The following is a 16661-nucleotide window of genomic DNA, read 5'->3' as shown; positions in this document are numbered from 1 at the left end:
CCCTGAGTCGGGAGCGCCCTCACTGTGGGCATTTTGTGGACCCAGCACAATCGAGACGAGTGGCAGAATATCTGACTTTGCCTGCTACTAAACCATTGGGGAGTACCCCCAGAAAAGCTGGTTCACAAAGACATTAAAACCGGCTCTTAAAGGTCCCACGCACAAACTCACCCATTTCAGAAAGCAACCTAAAATCACCAGAAAGAAAGGTGCACAGTGCTTTGGTGAAAAGAGACTCACCTGATAGGCCCTGAGTGCATCTCGGTGAGAGGTGAGACCTCTCCAGGGACTGGGACATTGGCGGCAGCCATTGTTGTGGCTTCGTGTGGGCGTGCTGACACAGACACCGTTGGAGTTCTCCCTGGGGCCTGCTAGCCCAGGGTCTGCCCCACCTGCTAGAGCACCAATTTAATCCAGCTCAGCCAGGGCAGGGAGCCCACCCTAGAGACTGGCTCCACCAAACAACAAGCCCTTAGGCAACTTGTGGGCCTGCATAGATTGGTGACTGGACTCTCGGCAGCCTGGTGACTGAGCTGAATCAGTGGGGCAAGGCGTGCACAAGGAGCGGGTGGAGAGTGTGGGGTGGTGGTGGAGTGTGTGAGGCTCCCGCCGTGGAGAGACTGGGTCTGCTTCGGAAGGTTGGGGTGTGCACACGGGGCAGGACTGTGTTGACTGTGTGTGTGGACCTGTGGGCGGCAGGGCTTGTCAGCTGCAGAAGACTTGTGCTTCTCAAAGACCCACATAGGGGGTTTGTCCCACCTTCCAAAGCCTGAAACAATTGGGTGCTCTCATGCCTGAGGCCAGCCCCACCCAGCTGCAATCCTCAGAGAACTGACAAGAGACCTAAAGGTTAGAGGCTTATAGCAATTGTAAGGCTCTGAGCCTAACAACCTGACACGCTGGGGGCCTACTCACATAAAAGAAATACTGTAACACAAATGTGGTATTAGAACTTGCAGCCAGCTGTGCTGGGGCTCCCCACACCTGATAAAGAGACTAAAGGGCCCACAACAACTACAAGCAGCTGCGCATTACAACAACTGGCCAAGAGCATAACTTGGCCTCCCTGGGCGCCTACAGGGAGAGCTAACAGGCCACAACAGAAGGACACACGTAGCCCACATAGGGGTCACCCCTGGAACATTGAGAACTGAGGGAAGCACACTGCAGGCCTCCTAAGACATCACTTACATAAGGTCACCTATCCAAGAGCAGGAGACATAGCTGACCTACCTAATACGTAGACACAAGCACAGGGAAAGAGGCAAAATGAGGAGGCAAAGGAATACATTCCAAGTAAGGGCACAGGACAAAACCCCAGAAAAGGAACTAAGTGAAACAGAAATGAACAACCTACCTGACAGAGAGTTCAAACAAAGAGTGTTAAGGATGCTCACTGATCTGGGGAGAAGAATAGATGAACTCAGTGAGAATGTCAACAAAGAAATGGAAGATATAAAAAAGAATCAATCAGAAATGAAGAATACAATACTGGAAATGAAAAATTCACTAGAGGGACTCAAAAGCAGAGTAGAGGATACAGAAGAACGGATCTGTGAGCTGGACGAAAGACTAGAAGAAATTACCGAAGGTGAACAGGTAAAAGAGAAAAGAATTAAAAAGAGTGAGGACAGTCTAAGGGACCTCTGGGACAACATCAAGCACACTAACATCCGTGTTATAGGTGTCCCGGAAGGAGAAGAGCGAGACAAAGGGGCAGAGAGTCTATTTCAAGAGATAATAGATGAAAACTTCCCTAACCTAAGGAAGGAAACAGACATCCAGGTACAGGAAGCACAGAGAGCCCCAAACAAGATAAACCCAAAGAGGCCCACACAAAGACACATCATAATCAAAATGTCCATAATTGAAGATAAAGAGAGAATCCTAAAAGCCGCAAGAAAAAGTCAAGTTACATACAAAGGAAACCCCATAAGGCTATCAGCTGACTTCTCAGCAGAAACCTTACAGGCTAGAAGAGAATGGCATGATATATTTAAAGTGCTAAAAGGAAAAAACTTACAGCCAAGAATACTCTACACAGCAAGGTTATCATTCAAAATGGAAGGAGAGATCAAAAATTTCCCAGACAAGCAAAAATTAAAGGAGTTTGTCACCAAGAAACCAGTGCTACAAGGAATGTTAAAGGGACTGATTTAAAGGGAAAAGAGAAGACCACAAATAGGAAAAATTATCTATTTCCATGATAAGAGGGCAATGGAAGAAATGCACAAAAAAGAGGTTAGATATGATATCAATAACATAAAAGGAGGGAGGAGGTGATTTAAAGAGTAGAGCTTTCAGACAGAGGTCAAACTAAAGAGACCATCAGTTCTGTATAGAAGAAGAAAGGAACAGAGAAGGACTACTAAAACACTGAGGAAAAAAAAGTTAAAAAATGGCAGTAAGTATATACTTAACAATAGCTACTTTAAACATCAATGGACTAAATGCTCCAAGTAAAAGGCATAGGGTGGCTGACTGGATAAAAAAACAAGACCCGTATATATGCTGCATACAAGAGACACACTGCAGACCTAAAGACACTCGCAAACTGAAAGTGAAGGGATGGAAAAAGATACTCCACACAAATGGCAATGAAAAGAAAGCTGGGGTAGCAGTACTCATATCAGAAAAAATAGACTTTAAAACAAAAACTGTAAAAAGAGACGAAGAAGGGCATTACATAATGATCAAGGGAACAATCCAACAAGAGGATATAACACTTGTAAATATCTATGCACCCAATGTAGGTGCACCTAAATGTATAAAGCAATTATTAACAGACATAAAAAGAGAAATAGACAGTAACACAATAATAGTGGGGGACTTTAACACTCCACTTACACCAATGGATAGATCATCCAAACAGAAGATCAATAAGGAAACATTGGCCTTGAAAGATACACTAGAACAGATGGACCTAGTAGATATATACAGAGCATTCCATCCAAAAACCGAAGAATACATGTTCTTTTCAAATGCACATGTAACATTCTCCAGGATTGACCACATATTAGGCCACAAAACAAGTCTCCATAAATTTAAGAAGATTGAAATAATACCAAGCATCTTTTTTGACCACGACAGTATGAAACTAGAAATCAACTATAGAAAGAAAATCAGAAAAGCCATAAATACATGAAGATTAAACAAAATGTTACTGAACAACGACTGGGTCAACGAAGAAATCAAAGAAGAAATCAAAAAATACCTGGAGACAAATGAAAATGAAAATACGACATGCCAGAATTTATGGGATACAGCAAAAGCGGTTCTAAGAGGGAAGTTTATAGCAATACAGGCCTATCTCAACAAACAAGAATAATCTCAAATAAACAATCTAACAGTGCACCTAAAGGAACTGGAAAAAGGAGAACAAACCAAGCCCAAAATCAGTGGAAGAAGGGAAATAATAAAAATCAGAGCAGAAATAAATGAAATAGAGACAAAAAAAATAGAAAAAATTAATAAAACCCAGAGCTGGTTCTTTGAAAAGATCAAAAAAATTGACAAACCTTTAGCTAGACTCACCAAGAAAAAACGAGAGAAGGCACAAATAAGTAAAATCAGAAATGAAAGAGGAGAGGTTACACAGACACCTCAGAAATACAAAAGATTATAAGAGAATACTATGAAAAGCTATATGCCAACGAATTCGACAATCTGGAAGAAATGGGTAAATTCTTGGAATCATACAACCTTCCAAAACTGGATCAAGAAGAAGTAGAGAATTTGAATAGACCAATCACCAGTAAGGAGATCGAAACAGTAATCAAAAACCTCCCCAAAAATAAAAGTCCAGGACCAGACGGCTTCCCTGGTGAATTCTACCAAACATTCAAAGAAGACTTAATACCTATCCTTCTCAAACTCTTCCAAAAAATTGAGGAGGGTGAGAAGCTCCCTAACTCATTCTACGAAGCCGACATTACCCTGATACCAAAACCAGACAAGGACAACACAAAAAAAGAAAATTACAGGCCAATATCACTGATGAACATCGATGCAAAAATCCTCAACAAAATACTAGCAAATCTCATACAACAATACATTAAAAAGATTATACACCATGATCAAGTGGGATTTATTCCAGGTATGCAGGAATGGTTCAACATTCGCAAATCAATCAACGTAATACACCACATTAATAAAATGAATAATAAAAATCACATGATCATCTCAATAGATGCAGAGAAAGCATTTGAGAAGATACAGCTTCCATTTATGATAAAAACTCTGAATAAAATGGGGATAGAGGGCCGGCCCCATGGCTTAGCGGTAAAGTGCACGAGCTCCGTTGCTGGCGGCCCGGGTTCAGATCCCGGGCGCGCACTGACGCACCGCTTCTCCCGCCATGCTGAGGCCACGTCCCACATACAGCAACTAGAAGGATGTGCAGCTATGACATACAACTATCTACTGGGGCTTTGGGGGGAAAATAAATAAATAAATAAAATCTTAAAAAAAAAATGGGAATAGAAGGAAAGTACCTCAACGTAATAAAGACCATATATGACAAACCCACAGCTAATATCATCCTCAATGGTGAAAAACTGAAACCTATCCCTCTAAGAACAGGAACCAGACAAGGATGCCCACTGTCACCACTCCTATATAACATAGTATTGGAAGTCCTAGCCAGAGCAATCAGGCAAGAGAAAGAAATAAAAGGGATCCAAATTGGAAAGGAAGAAGTGAAACTGTCACTATTTGTAGATGACATGATTTTATATATAGAAAACCCTAAAGAATCCACCAAAAAACTTTTAGAAGTAATAAACGAATATGGTAAAGTTGCAGGATACAAAAATCAACATACAAAAATCAGTTGCATTTCTATACACCAACAACGAAGTAGCAGAGAGAGAAAGTAAGAATACCATCCCATTTACAATTGCAACAAAAAGAATAAAATACCTAGGAATAAACTTAACCAAAGAGGTGAAAGAGCTGTACACCAAAAACTATAAAACATTGCTGAAAGAAATTGAAGAAGACACAAAGAAATGGAAAGATATTCAGTGCTCTTGGATTGGAAGAATCAACATAGTTAAGATGTCCATACTTCCTAAAGCAATCTATAGATTCAATGCAATCTCTATCAAAGTTCCAACAACATTTTTCACAGAAATAGAACAAAGAATCCTAAAATTTATATGGAACAACCAAAGACCCCGAATAGCTAAAGGAATCCTGAGAAAAAAGAACAAAGCTGGAGGTATCACACTCCCTGATTTCAAAATCTGCTACAAAGCTATAGTAACCAAAACAGCATGGTACTGGCACAAAAACAGACACACAGATCAATGGAATAGAATCGAATGCCCAGAAATAAACCCACACATCTATGGACAGCTAATCTTTGACAAAGGAGTCAAGAACATACAATGGAGAAAAGAAAGTCTCTTCAACAAATGGTGTTGGGAAAACTGGATAGCCACGTGCAAAAAAATGAAAGTAGACCCTTATCTTATACCATACACAAAAATTAACTCGAAATGGATTAAAGACTTGAATGTAAGACCTGAAACTATGAAACTTCTAGAAGAAAACATAGGCAATGCGCTCTTCGACATCGGTCTTAGCAACATCTTTTCAAGCACCATGTCTGACTGGGCAAGAGAAACAATAGAAAAAATAAACAAATGGGACTACATCAAACTAAAAAGCTTCTGCACAGCAAAGGAAACCATCAACAAAACAAAAAGACAACCTAACAATTGGGAGAAGATATTTGCAAACCATACATCTGATAAGGGCTTAATCTCCAAAATATATAAAGAATTCATGCATCTCAACAACAAAAAAACTAACAACCCAATTTAAAAATGGGCAAAAGACCTGAACAGACATTTCTACAAAGAAGATATACAGACGGCCAACAGACACATGAAAAGATGTTCAAAATCATTAACTATCAGGGAAATGCAAATCAAAACTACAATGAGATATCACCTCACGCCCGTCAGAATGGCTATAATTAACAAGACAGGAAACAACATGTGTTGGAGAGGATGTGGAGAGAAGGGAACTCTCATACACTGCTGGTGGGAGTGCAAACTGGTGCAGCCACTATGGAAAATAGTATGGACACTCCTCAAAAAATCAAGGATAGAACTACCATATGATCTAGCTGTTCCACTGCTGGGTATTTATCCAAAGAACTTGAAAATACCCATGCATAAAGATACATGCACCCCTGTGTTCATTGCAGCGTTATTCACAATAGCCAAGACTTGGAAGCAACCTAAGTGCCCATCAAGGGACGAATGGATAAAGAAGATGTGGTATATATACACAATGCAATACTACTCAGCCATAAGAAACGATGAAATCCAGCCATTTGTGACAACACGGATGGACATTGAGGGTATTACGCAAAGTGAAATAAGTCAGAGGGAGAAGGTCAAATACCGTATGATTTCCTTCACTAAGTAGTAGATAATAACAACAATAAACAAACACATAGGGACAGAGATTGGATTGGTGGTTACCAGAGGGGAAGGGGGGAGGGAGGAGGGTGAAAGGGATAATTCAGCACATGTGTGTGGTGATGGGTTGTAATTAGTATTTGGGTAGTGAACATGATGTAATCTATGCAGAAATAGAAGTATAGTGATGTACACTTGAAATTTATACAATGTTATAAACCAATGTTACTGCAATAAACAAAAAATTATAAAAAAAAAGAAATACACATAGAAAATAGATATAAAACAATTTTCCTTGTGTTATAGACAAAGACAAATTAGCACAAAAGGCCTAACTATATACTAATATAATTTAATATTTTTTATGCAAACACATCACAAATGGCACATCAACACTGAGAGTTTCCTCTTCAAAGTAGCCATCTTGGTAGGTTATATATTATATGTTTATTCTAGTGATATTGATATTGCTCTAGACATTTTGTGAGCTACTCTTCTGGGCTTACTTTTAAAGAGTTTTCTTTTGAGTATTTTTAAATGGTGCTGAATCATACTTTTTAAGTAAGATTTGACTACTGGAGCCAACTTAAGGCAATTTGGATCTGGAGTTGACAGGTGTGGTTTTAAGAGATTTGAATCATAGATAAGGAATGACTTCAGTAAAGACATAAACTAGTCTACATGTGAGTGTTATAAACCAACTCTAAAGGGAGATCACAAAGACAGAAGACGAATGTTTTGAGCTATGGCCCCACAATTTGACTAAATACCTGAGCTACTAACGTGACCATTTTCAGCGGAAAGCTCTCCTTTGGAGCCTTTGCTTCCTAACCCAAAGGAGAGCGAAGAGTAAGCGTGTTTGATATTAAACTTTCAGTTTCCCTATTTCACAGTCCACAGTCCACAGAGTTACAGTTAAAAAGCATTTTATTCTTCAACGAAATTAAAATAGTTGACACCAGAATGAGGCCATGGTTGAATTCCTGGCGAATCATCTGTGGCCTGCCTTGTGAAATTCTAAAGGAGCAGAGAAAGACCAGTGTATTAGGGGCATCAGCACAGGTCCTTCCTCCCACAGAAGAAATGCGTTTCAAGAACATCTCCCTCGGAGCATGGCTGGTTCATTCCACAGCTGTCTCTTCTTGAACACACAGAGGCTAAAAGGACGGCCACCTTAGTCCCTTGCATAGCAGGAACACTGGATTCATTAGTGATCAAAGCTTGCGCTGTGCCAGTCCTGATGTTATTTTTAACATCCCAAACTCCTTTGCCTGTGATTCTCAGTAAAGCCATTATCCAGAATGTTGTTAGAAGTTGATTTGATCAAAGTTTGGCCTCCAGAACATCAGGTGTTCTTGCTCTTTGCTCCCCTGTGGGTCGGGAACAAATCCTTCCTCACAAGTCCTCTCCTGTCCAATTTCTATTAGGTGGGTGAGGCTGTGTTCCTTTTCAGTTTCTCTGTCCCAGTCCTGCTGCTCTTTGAAAGAAATAAAAGTATTTCAAAAGTATTATGCCTACCTAAGTGTGACAATCCGGTTGTTAATATAAAAATGATACACGCTTTGGTCAAGAGACTTTTTTCTCAAAGTTCTTTCTACTCTATTATATTATTTCCATCTCCCTAAAAACATAAGCATCAAATTTTATATAATTGGGAATTTCTTGCAGAAATTTTTTTTTCCTAGTTATAATGTCTGTTCTTTTTTATTTAGGGAATTGAGGGATGGTGATGACACTGGCATTGGTGACAACCTTGTCGAGGTTAAGAAGGAAGGCCCTGGAGAGGAAGAAACTAGATCAATAGAAAATGTTTCCAATCACTAGGGCTCCTTTGTATCCCTGATAGGGCAGTAGTAGTAATAATAATAACAAGGACAGCAATGAAAATTGACACCTATTAAGAATTTACTGTTTGCTCGTTTACACTTTTTGCATCTGTTTTCTCATTTGATCATCAAATCACTATGTGGCATGACTTGTAATATTTTAGACATGAGGAAAGAAGAGCCCAGAGAGATTAAGGGACTCCCCAATGTAACATCTAGAACATGGCGGAGCTGGAATTTGAACCTAAGCAGTGTGACTCCACCGTCCCCACATTTTCCTGTAACGCTACTGTCTCCCTAATTTGCCTAACTAGAGCATGTGTTTCTGAGAGCCCAGAACTGTCCTCCTGAAATTGGTGATAAGGGTGAGGGGCAGAAATAGAGTGTTATGGGGCAAGTATGTTCAAAATTCTACCCCTGACCGAATTCTTGACCCTACAAAGGCTAGACTAGTTGTCTAATTGTCCCATAGCACTTCCTACTTACCCCATCACAACCGTCATTCTGTATTTTAATTTCCTGGGTACCTGAATGTCTCCTCCAGTAGACTCTAAGTTCTTTGAAAGTAAGGACTACATTTTGTTCAAAATCGGATCTATAATATCTAAAAAAGTAACTCAAATGTAGTAGACACTTGGTAAATATTTGTTGAATTCTTCAATGATAACTAATGGAATGGGGACAAGTAATACATAGAAAAATGATTTAAATCCTGATTCTAGGATGCTGGAAAGCACATTGAGTTGCCAATTTCCTTTTTCTATGCAACTAATATAGTTCTTATCTTTCTGTCCTTCTCTATAGACCAACACGCTGTAGTTGAATGGGTACATATATATGCATAATTTTTATATTTTTTAAATATATATATAAATATATTTTACATGTGCAGAAGCCTGTGGACTCAACACTTTAAAAATTGATGTCTTTTGGTTCTTCAATTATCTATGCTATACCAATCCCAGTATGAAAATAGTGAAATTTAGGATCGTTGATATTGGCTAAAAGAATTGGCTCTGAGTTAAAATAATCAGAACACAGGGATTTTAATTTTCCAGCTTTTCTCATGAAACTGCTAAGTGAATATGATGATGGCACTGGGTGCTAGGACTCACTGCCAGGTGGGTTGGATTGCAACAGGTAAACCACACACCTGAGGAATCCAGGGAAGCCAAGCTTAGTCTTAGCTTCTACTACTTTAGGAGATAACTTAGTTCCTGAGATCCAACAGACAAATTGCTTTCTTCTGCCTTCTGGGTCTTGCACCCGCTGCTTGGATTTCTGATAGAACACTTTTCACCCTGCCCTTGCCTGAGTTCCTGAGCCTTCTTGCTGAGCCCATACCATGGTTCCTTGTCTGCATCTCTTGCCCCTTGCTATGCTTCTCCCATTCCTGGCAATCTTCTGGTTTGGGGCCAACTGCCAAGTCCTTTGCTCTTTCACTTTGCCTTGACCTGAACACTTTGGATATGTTGGCCTGCCTTATGTCTGACTCACCTCTTATCCTGACCCCATCTATATTTTAGTGGGCATGAATTTCCTGTCACTGTAGATACCTGTACCTACCTTGGTCACTTTCAACCAATTCAGTCTCACCAAGCCCACCAGCACTGAGCTCGGCTAGTAGCTGGCTGGTCTCTGTCCTCACATTAGTGTTGATCCTGTTGTGCTTTTTTCTGCTAAATCTCTGTATGGAAACTCCATGCTCCCTGTTGGGAAACTTCTTCCTTCTTGCTTCTTCTAATTTGCTATTCTGTTTTAGAAACTGGCTTTTTCCCACTTGGAATTCCCCTTCTCTTTACTCCCACCCCTTCTGCATAGGCAGGCTCAGCCTAAAACCAAGCTTGTGGTCTCTGAACTTAGGAAACATTCTGCTTCCCAAAATAATTGGCTTCTCATCAGTGGCCTTATTCCAACTATAAAAATCCTACAGCAGTGTTCTTAAAGTGTGGTCCCAGGACCAGCAGCAGATTCATTTCCTGGGAACTTGTTAGAAATGCGGTTTCTCAGAAGAGTGACATCAGCAAGATGGCTGAATAAGATACCCTTTGCTCATATCCTTCCCTCAACAAAGACAATTTGGCATCCATCCAGGGACAAAAGTGCCTTTGTGAGAACTTTGGGATTCAGGTAGGAGATTGTGAAACCCCAGACCAGTCCAAGAATGAGGAGAGCCTTTTTGAGAAGACATACCTGCACCCAAGCAGCAGATTCACCCACTGCGGTCACGACTATAGACCTGGAAAGGGCTATAGTTCCATGTGGCTTTGGTTCTGTCAGCAGCATCACACACCAAGGGCCCTGGGAGAAGTCTCACCCACTCTTGCATTGATAATACAGACCTCAGTCCTGGCTGTGGACTCTGAAGTGGCCCACAAACTGGCTGCAGTCCCTCTCAGCCATGGTCTGGGACCCCTGGGAGAACAGTGAATTACACAATTACTCACAGATGAGAGAGCTTTTGTGGAAGTCCAGAAGTCCAGCAGAGAAGTTCCAGCACATGGTTAGAGCAGAAAAATTCAAGATTGGGCACACTGGAGAAGGTAAGAGGAGCAGGTTGACTTTACCTGTATCACTGCTCCCCCAAGGTGGCATAGCTCAGTGTCAAGAGAACTTTTCAGTTCTCAATGCCAAAGCTCAGTGCCAAGAGCCTATGATTTCTCCGGAAAAGTAAGAGCATGTCAGTGAGCGTCTGGCTTCCCCAGTTGTGAAGGATGCTGCCAAATAGGCCCATTTCTCTCTCAACTCATCCAGAGTACTGACTTGTGAACTGCATGACTGGGGATGGTGAGCAGCTGGGAAAACAGCAGCCAGGGTTCAGAATGGAATGTATCAAGGGGATGTGGATACTATTAACTGCATTAGGGACTCCATCCAGAAGCACACCCATGAGCCACTGGGGACACCTCACCTGCAGGTCCCCCAGCTGGTCCATGGGCATCCCCAGTGCTCTGCACACCTCACCCACACATCCCCCTACCCCATGGCTGACTCCCTATGTGCACTCCCAATGGCAGCACGTGAGAGATTTTGTAAATGGCTAGTGAGCACATCCAGAAAGCCAGCCTGATTCTGTAGGTCTGGGAGAGGCTGCCCTTGAAAATGCAAATGGGAGGTTGTCAGCACATGGCTTGGCTCTGCATGATTAGAAATCATAAAAGCTTAAGAATTTGTCCACAAGAGGGAGCAAGAAGTGTGGAGCACATATATCCACAGAAGGTCTGAAAAACCTCAGAATCCCTAGCAGGGCTGATGGAAGATAGTTCTCTCCTGAAGTCAGTTAGTAAAGACTAGAGTAGGTAACTACTACTTCAAATGTGAAGATAGCAATGCAAGACTTCAAAGAATATAAAAAATTAAGGAAACATGACACCACCAAAGGGACACAATAATTTTCCAGTAACTCATCCCAAAACTTGGAGATCTGTGATTTACTCGATAAAGAATTCAAAATAGCTGTTTTAAGGATGCTCAATGAGCTACAAGAAAACACAGAAAGGCAATTCAAGGAAATCAGGAAAACAATACACAAACAAAATGAGAAGTTTAGCAAAGAGACAGAAATCATAAAAAGAACCACACAGAAATTCTAGTGCTGAAGAATACAATGAATGAAATGAAAAATGTAATAGAGAGCATCAATATCAGAATAGAACAAGCAGAAGAAAGAATGTGTAGATTAGGAGATAGGGCATTTGAAATTAATTGGAGAACAAAGAAGAATGAAAAATAGTGAAGAAAGCCTACATTATCTGTAGGACACCATCAAAAGAAATAACCTGTGCATAATTAGGGTCCCAGAAGGAGAAGGGAATAAGAAGGGGGCAGAAAGTTTGTTTAAAGAAATAATGTCTGAGAACTTCCCAAATCCATGGAGAGATTTGGACATGCACGTTTCGTGAAGCTCATACTTCCCCAAACAAACTCGACTTAAAGAGAGCTTCTTCAAGACACATTAAAATAAAACTGTCAAAAATCAAAGACAAAGTCTTAAAAGCAGCAAGAGAAGAGAAGCTTGTAACTTACAAGGAAATCCCTGTGAGGCTATCAGTAGATTTCTCAGGAGAAACCTTACGGGTCAGGAGAGGGTGGGATGATATATTCAAAGTGATGAAAGAAAAAACTGCCAAAAATGAATACTGTATCAAGTGAAGTTGTCCTTCAGAAAGGAAGGACAGATAAAGACTTTCACAGACAAATAAAGTTGAGGAAGTTAATCACCACTAGACCTGCCTTACAAGAAATGTGCGAAAGGAGTTCTTTAAGCTGAAATGAAAGGACACTAATTAGTAACATGAAAGCATAGAAACTAACACAACACACTGCTAAAGGTGAGTATATAATGAAATTCACGATATTCTAATACCGTAGTATGGCAGTGTTTAAGCCACTTAACTCTAGTATAAAAGTTAAGGGACAAAAGTATTAAAAATAAGTACAGCTACCATAATCTGTTAATGAATACACAATATAAAAAGAGGTAAATTGTCACACCAAAAACACAAAAGGGGGGAGTAAAAAGATAGAGGTTTTTTTGTATGCAATCAAAGCTGCTATCAGTGTAAAATAAACAGTTATATCTATAAAAATATTGATATTTTATGTAAGTCTCATGGTAACCACAAAATAAAAATCTATCGTAGATATACTATTATCAAAAAGACAAGAGATAAGGGTTGGCAAGGCTATGGAGAAAAGGGAACTCTTGTGCACTATTGGTGAGAATGGAAATTGGTACAGCCACTGTGAAAAACAGTATGGAGGTTCCTCAAAAATTTTAAAATAGAAATACCTATGATCCAGCAACCCACTTCTGGGTACATATCCAAAGGAAATGAAATCACAATCTTGAAGAGATGTCTGCACCCCTACATTCATTGCAGCATTATTCACAATAGCCAAGATATATAAAACAACCTATGTGTCCTTCTATGGATGAATGGATAAAGAAGATGTGAAATATATACAATGGAATATTATTCAGCCATGAGAAAGAAGGAAATCTTGCCATTTGTGACAACATGGATAGCTTATGAGGGCATTTTGTTAAGTGAAATAAGTCAAACAGTTCAAGACAAATACTGTATGATCTCACTTATATGTGGATTCTAAAAAAGCTGAACTCATGGAAACAGGGAGCAGAATGGTGGTTGCCAGGGCTAGAGGGTGGGGGAAATAAGAAGATATTGATTGAAAGGTACAAACTTCCAGTTATAAGATGAATAAGTTCTGAGAATCCAGTGTATAGCATGGTAACTATAATTAATAATACTGCTATATACTTGAAAGTTGCTAAGAGTACTCTCTTAGCAATTTAATATTAGATTAGATTTTAATGTTCTCACTACAAAAAAAATGGTAATTATGTGAGATGATAAAAGTATTGACTAACTTTATTATGGTAATTATTTCACAATAAATACATGTATCAAATCATTACGTTGTACACCTTAAACTTAAACAATGTTATTTGTCAATTATGATCTCAATAAAACTGAGAAGAAGTAAAAAGAAATGCAAATTCTCATGTCTCACTTCATGTCTATTGAATCAGAAACTCTGGAGGTGGGGTTCGGAAATAAGTGTTTTATTAAGCCCACAAGGTGATTCTAAAGACACTCAAGTACAAAGAACATTGCCCTAGAGAAATGTTCCCTATGTCCTGACCTAATCTGCCTCCTCCTCCTGTCACCTCTTGAGTTTAGAGCAGACAGACCTAACTTCTATTTACTTCCTGGTTCTGAATCCCTGCTTCTCTGTTCTTTTCTAATTACCTGAATTCCAGATTGCTAACCTGTCCATTGATAAAAATTTCTGCTTGGTCAAACCTGACTTGCCTGCCACTGTATGTCTAAGCCCTATTGAAACTGTGTGATGCCAGTGTTAACAGTACATGAGTCACATTCTACTAGCAACAACACTGTCACACACTTCCTGCTATATCATAACTAATATCCGGGCAAAGACATCCTGCAATGCAAAGCTGACCTAATACAGCAATTTGTTTCTTGTCATGCTTCAAGCAATGGAATCCAAGGGGAGAGATATTTAAGAAGTACTGTGGTAGGTGAAGACCTTTGCTTATTGCAACTTTAGTCATCCCTATTTTTCCCCCAAAGAATCCTAAGCAATTGAGGACTGACTTCAAAAATAAATCAAAGCATTTCCTGGTAAAATCAATACTAAGAGAGTTTTGAAAGCTAGTGTCCTGTTGAATATAAACTACCTCATCGTACTAGTGGTAGGTGCTTAGTTGAAATCAGTGAGAGGTATATAAAACCTAATGGCACCCTTGATATAAACAGATAATACAACTCCAGTCATTTTGCATTTATGATCCTGCATTTGAAAGCCAAGGGGAATTATGTTTTAGGGCCTGAAGGAAGTGTTTGCAGATAACATGGAGCAAGTGCAAACCTCTCTGGATCATATACGAGGTTAACTCCGGACACTGGAGAAATTTTTATTATAAAGCCAAAGTTAACTGTTAGTTTTGGTAGAAAAATACATCAGAGATCAATGTGTATCTTTATGTGTTTGTTTTTCTCCATGTTTCTTCCAAGTAGCCTCATTTCCTTTTGTGCATCCCCATTAGCCAAGCAGAATTTATTAGTCTGGAGTTTGATAAAACATGAGTTTGAGAAATGATTGAGATGATATTGTCAATGACTGGCTGCCTCTTAGTCCTGCCAATGCTCTGTGGATGAGGCTGACTAGGGAGTGTGTTTGGAGGCACTAGCCTGTGGTGCCATTGGATGCAGGCACTTTCACAGTATTGCATAACTGGGACAAAGAAGGCCTTCTGTTTGCAAAATGCCCGGGTACAGCAACAGAGAGAATGAGATTGTGTTTCTGACTAGATGGAGCCTGGTGAGAAGCAACTCATCCAAGGGTCCCTAAACGTAAACACAGCATCTTCAGTCCTGTACTGTTATCCATCAGAATATGCCTAATCTTGATGGCGTGTTCTGCAAATACCTGTATCTGAGCCCATTTGATGGACTAGTGGGCAAGGTGCCAGAAGCCAACTTGCACAAGGTTTTTATGGGGGTTTTTTTGTTTGTTTTTTTGCCCAGAGGATTCTGGAAAATGACTGGAATTAGAAGGCCAAATAGTGTTTAACTGAGATATTGGATCCCAGCCTGGTCTAGTCACGTATCTGAGCCCGAAGGAAAGAAGCTGAAAGTCCTGTTTTAATAAGGCACTCAGTAAGGAGATAGAATTCAGGTGAGAAGAAGGTTTAGTGGGTGGAGGAGGTGGCCTCATGCCCACTTCTATGAGTCTTTTGATATGGCAAAGACAACAGTGCCAGCATAGCTCAACACAGCACTGGGGACAATGCCTACTTCAGAGGCATCAGCGTTGTTATGCTGGCCCTGTTAGCAATGGAAGTAGTGAGGTGCTGCCCATTCATAGCCCCTGATCATCAAAGAGAAAAGCAGAGCAAATCATCATGAGTCCAGGAGACTCAGAAAGATTACAGAGGGATGAGGTTCTGGGGAAGAGTACCAGCAGATTTGGGGTATTAGTCTTACATGACTCTATACTTATTCAAATATGGTAAAGCTTGAGTTACACAAGAAAACTCAGGTCTATGAAGTCCATTATCAAGTGAGTCTTGCTACTCTTTTCTCACGTCATCTCTTTGCTCCAAACTTTCTGAAAACTCTACTCCTACAGGATAAACTCCAAACACCTCATCTTGGAATTCCAGATGACTAAGTTTGTCCCCACCTAACTTAATGATCTTCTCCGTCCACTCTAAACAGCATTTTTGTCATGTATTGATCTCTGTTATATCCTCTGGTGTGTGCCTTCTCTCTGTCTCTCGGTGTATTCCTTGCTTGTCAAGGCCCAGGTCAAGCTCTGCCATTTCTTTGAAGCTTTTTGTAATCACCTCAGCCCACGGTAATCTTTCATGTTCAAATTCTTTCTACCTTAGTCTCATATTTCCTTCCTATATTATTCATTTAGCTTTTAGCACACATCACCTTATTTGTTAGTCTCCTTTCATGTAACATTTTGTTCATCTCCCCAGTTGCTTTGCAAGCCCATTTACTTCTCTTCAGCCTCCTGCTAGGCCTGGCCCACTGTTGGGCATATGATGTTGTAAGGATTGTTGCATGATTGAGTTACTGATGATCTGACATTGGTATCTTGGTGTGATTGTCTCATGCTTCACTTTTGTTGAGATATGGGAACAGAGCAGAAGGTCCAAGGAAATGGCTTCTCAGAACATGAGCATATTCTTCAGTACTTTGGCTCTGAGTCTTGCCCCTCTGGTGTCCACCCCTGCTGACTGGGTTTTCAGGTCACCCCAGGAAGTGTGTGGTTTGAACCATTTGCCGACTTTCTGAGTGGGAGTGTGGTGCCCTGGGGCAAGGATGAAATCATTGGGCTC

The 16661-nt window shown here is 40.3% G+C and overlaps 1 long non-coding RNA gene across 2 annotated transcripts in view; it reads right to left on the bottom strand.

The window, feature by feature from the left end:
- LOC131410663 (uncharacterized) overlaps positions 1-16661 on the bottom strand; it is a 74076-nt gene that overhangs the window by 18936 nt on the left and 38479 nt on the right. The window contains exon 3 of one of the 2 annotated variants that reach the window (XR_009221374.1): positions 9556-10675. The exons of the other annotated variant lie outside the window; for it this stretch is intronic. This is a non-coding gene — a long non-coding RNA (uncharacterized LOC131410663). Of the gene's footprint in view, positions 1-9555; positions 10676-16661 lie in introns of those variants that run through there. 2 annotated transcript variants of the gene reach the window in all.

The sequence above is a fragment of the Diceros bicornis genome, chromosome 10 (assembly GCF_020826845.1).
Source record: "Diceros bicornis minor isolate mBicDic1 chromosome 10, mDicBic1.mat.cur, whole genome shotgun sequence".
In the NCBI taxonomy this organism is placed as follows: Eukaryota; Metazoa; Chordata; class Mammalia; order Perissodactyla; family Rhinocerotidae; genus Diceros; species Diceros bicornis.
This window is presented reverse-complemented; position numbering and strand designations above follow the sequence as displayed.